At 51.2% G+C, this 4,195-nt stretch overlaps 1 non-coding gene across 1 annotated transcript; it reads left to right on the top strand.

Moving 5' to 3' along the window:
• Positions 1–3,801: 3,801 nt before the first annotated feature.
• Positions 3,802–3,874, top strand: TRNAG-UCC (transfer RNA glycine (anticodon UCC)). Its single transcript has one exon. It is a non-coding gene; the product is annotated as a tRNA-Gly (tRNA).
• Positions 3,875–4,195: the final 321 nt, after the last annotated feature.

Raw genomic sequence — 4,195 nt, 5'->3', positions numbered from 1 at the left:
AGTACCTCCAGGGAAGTATATATATATATTACGGATGCGAGTAAATGCTTTGGAGAAAAGTAAGGCAGAGTAGGCAGAGTAAGGTAGAGTTAGCTTCCCTGGTGGCTCAGAGAGTTAAGAATCTGCTCGCAGTGCGGGAGACATGCGTTCAATCCCTGAGTCAAGAAGATCCTCTGGAGAAGGAAATGGCAACCCACTCCAGCGTTCTTGCCTGGAGAATTCCACGGACAGAGGAGCCTGGTGGGCTACAGTCCATGGGATCCCAAGGACTGGGACACAACTGAGCCACTAACACTTTCACTTTCAAGGCAGAGTGAGGGGATAGAGATGCAAAGAATGTCAGAGGAGTGTTATAATTGTTAAGTGGGTCATGCACTGAGTGGTTAATTCAGCAGGACTGTTGTTTACCTTACAAAGAAAAGTTTGGCCCTTGCCCATTCTCTGGAAGATAACCTGTAAGCCCTTGGAGTATTCTGCCTAATAACAGTGTCTTTCTTTACCCAGGGGCCTTGGGCCACGTCAGATAGTCTATTTCAATAAGGCGATTCGTGGTGGAGGTCTGGGGGCGTGCTGGACCTGCAGGGGAGCTGAAGACTAAAGCTAGCAGTGCAGGCAGATAGCCACGTGCCCACGTGACCAACACCCAGTAAAAGCAACCTAGACACCAAGGCCCGGGGGGCTCTCCTGGGGGGCCATACTCTGTACGTGTTATCACACATTGGTGTTGGGCAACGTAAGCACTGTCTGTCTATACGACCCCAGGGGAGAAGGCGGTTGGAAGCACAGGCCTGGTCAGCCCTGGACCTGGCCCGGTGCACCATTTTGTCTCGCTGGAATAAACCAACATCCTGAGTAGAGGAGCTTTTCTGAGCTCTGTGAGCCCTCCTTAGTAATTCCCGGACCTCATCTCAGGGATCTCCAGCTACAACAATGAAGGAAGTCTTCACAGAAGATGGCAAGAAGGGAAGAAGTCAGGCAGACATCTGGTGGGGAAGAGGGCTCCGGGAATGAGAACTGAACTACTGAAGTTCTTTTCTGTTATTTATTATTTTTGGCTGCACTGGGTCTTCACTGCTGCGCACGGGCTTTCTCTAGCTGTGACCAGCGGGCTTCTCATCGCAGTGGCTTCTCTTGTTGCGGCAGAATGGACTATAGAGCGTACAGGCTTCAGTTGTCGTGGCCCACAGGCTTAGTCGCCCCACGGCATGTGGAATCATCCCGGACCAGGGATCGAACCCACGTCCCCAGCGTTGGCTGGCAGATTCTCAACCACTGAATCACCAGGGAAGGCAGTAACTACTAAGGTTCTGAGATGGGATTGTGCATGGCATGGGAAGGGTGGGAGAAGAGGAAGGGGTAAGTGATATCGGAGGACTATTGGGAGCAGAGGTTCCAGAGCCTTCTCGGCCACCATAAGGACACCTTCACTCTGAATGAGGTGGGAGGCAATGCATGCTGTTCAGAAGAGGAGCGACCTGCCCTGACTTACATCTTTAAAGGGTCACACTGGCGGCTGTGTGCAGTAAACAGAGAGTAGGCAGACAGGGACGAGAGCATGGAGACCAGATAAGAAAGTTGTGACAATCCCAGTGAGAGATGAGGATGGCTGGGAGGGACTGGGGTGGTGAGGATGAAAAGTGTTGAGAAATGGTCTCGATTCCGCATCTGTTTCGGAGTGGGCAGGGTTTGGTAGCAAAACAGATGTGTGGCACGTGAGAAAAGAAATTCAAGGGCGAGACTGAGGTCGGGGCGGAGGGGTGGAACGGATGAAGAGACTCTTTACTGAGAAGACCAGGACTCTAAAAGGAGCTCATCTGGAACGAGAGAGGGGTGGAGGTCAGGAGCTTGGTTTTGAAGGTGTATTTGTTGAGTAGGCAGTTGGATGTGAAGTGGGGAATTTAAGAGTCAGATCTGGCTGGAGACATGAAATGTGGGAGTCGTCAGCATGTCGATGGTATTTAAAGCCACGATGAGATCACCAAGGGAGTGAGCGTAGACAGAGGAAAAGAAGAGGGCCAGATGCTTGATCATGTAGAGGTTCACAAGAAATAAACAGCACCAGGCACGGAGGAGAAGCAGTCAATGAGTTAAGAGAAGGGCCAGGAGAGGGTAGTGTCTCAGAAGTCGAGGAAAGACTTCAAAGGAGCAGGAAGTGATCCACTCGTTAAATGCGGCCGATGCATCAAAGGTGAACCCCAAAGAGCCAGCCACTGGCTTCAGTAACACAGATATCACTGGTGTCCGTCAAAGGGGCACAGTTGGTAAAGTTTAGCAGGGGAGGAAGCCTGCAGGGAGTGGGCTTAAGAGACCAGGAGAAGAGAAATGCCAGGCAGGACATGTAGCCAACATTTTAGAGACTTGCAGTCAAGGGGAGCCAAAACTGGGAGGAGAGCAAGAAGGCTGAGAGCAGGCTGTTTAAAAAAAAAAAAAATTCTTTTCCATGGAACATGGGAGAAATTGTAGTATGTTCGTATAATGGGGAAGGAAAAAAATTGATGATGCCAGTGAGGGAGCAGAGAACTGCTGGCTGGAACAGTGTCCTCAAGGAGGTGAGAGGGGATGGGGTACCTGGCGCCGGTGGAGGGGTCTGTCTTAGAAGGGGGTGAAGATTGCTCATCTATAGAAATGGGAGAGGAAGCGGAGGATGTGGGCACAGAAGCAGGTAGATGGCAAGACTGACACTTCTAGTTTTTGCTGTTTCGATGGATGAAAAGTGGTATTTTGTTGCTGGGGAGAAAGATGGTGACCAGGGCCAACATCCTTAATAACACGGATCCAGAAAGAATTCACGTGAATTCACTGAATTTCTTGGGCATTTTCTCTCCGAAAGCCCAAGTCTGGTTTCTCCGCAGGCGCCTCTCTGTCTTTCTCCCTCTTAGATGCCTTGCCTTTTTTTTTTTTTGTCTCTCCGTGCATTTCCTCTGCCTGCCCTCTCCCATCCACCTTGTTTTTGTATCTCTGTGTATTCTCCGTGTCCTTCTCTGTCTCCCCTTCCCTTAGCGTTTGCACCAGGGCCTCTGCTCCAGGCCTGGGTGTGGGGCCAACTTTCTCGCCCCAGCCAGCACTTCCAACCAGAACTTCCAGTTCCTGCTTGACAAAGAATCCCATTTTGAAGCCAAGCTAGGGTGGGGCACCCCCCACCCCCACCCCAGGAACCTTGGGCTGCCTCCATCGCCAGATTTACTTACATAACAAGTCACGTTTGTGGCCTTTGGTTCATATCAAACTCTGGTCTAAGCATCTTCAAACATCATTAACTCATTTACTCCTTCTCTATGAGGCAGGTGCTACTGAGAGCACCATTTTACAAACGGGACCCTGAGTCACAGAGTGGCCGAGTCACTTAACTCAGCTCTGAACCACCAGGAACACTCTGTTTTTGTCCTTTCCCTTTCTTTCTCTGATCCATGAGACCCCCCTGGATTCAGTCTAATTGGTACGTGCCTGTCAGCAGCTCACTGCCCTCCGTGGGCTCCGTTCATCCCGTGAGGGGGTGGAATACTCCTAGTCCTTATGGGGTCCATGACCTCACTTCAGCAAGAGTCAGCCGGTCATAAGCCCTGATGTCAGTGTTGACCTGGTACTCACCCCTCAGCAAATACCAAAACCAGCCACCCCTACTCTAAGTTCCAGCCCTTCCCAAGTGAGAGAGGCTTTTTCTGGAAATGTGAACCCAGGCCACCAGAGGGCACAAGTACCCCGACTTCCCATGCAAGCCTGTCACCTCACTTAACCCCACATCTTCCCTCCTGGCACTCACCCTGAACCCAAACTGATTGGAAAAGAGTGAACTCGGGGACTTCCCTGGTGGTCCAGTGGTTAAGACTCTGTGCTTCCAATGCAGGGGACGCAGGTTTGATCCCTGGTCAGGGAACTAAGATCCCAGTGCAACAACAAAAAAAAGGTGGGGGGGTGGGTGTTGCTGAACTCAGTCTCTACTCTGGGCCCAGTCCTGGGAGGTGGGCTAATTCCAAGGTGGGGAAGGACAGTGACCTCTGTCACCTTGAGCGGCATTCACAGCTACGACCCAGCCCACTCCCACCAAAACCTGATCCCAACACAGACATGTCTAGTGCTCATTATCAGTGTCAACGCACAACACCAGCTCAACCGTATTTCAACACCTCCACATCCAAACACTGTCTTGGCCTCTTCTCTAGCCCCAACCCAACTGGACTCCATCAACAGCGTTATT

The sequence above is a fragment of the Bos indicus genome, chromosome 18 (genome assembly GCF_029378745.1).
Source record: "Bos indicus isolate NIAB-ARS_2022 breed Sahiwal x Tharparkar chromosome 18, NIAB-ARS_B.indTharparkar_mat_pri_1.0, whole genome shotgun sequence".
Lineage (NCBI taxonomy): Eukaryota > Metazoa > Chordata > Mammalia > Artiodactyla > Bovidae > Bos > Bos indicus.
Note: the sequence above shows the minus strand (reverse complement) of the source record. Positions and strands in the feature narration are given on the sequence as shown.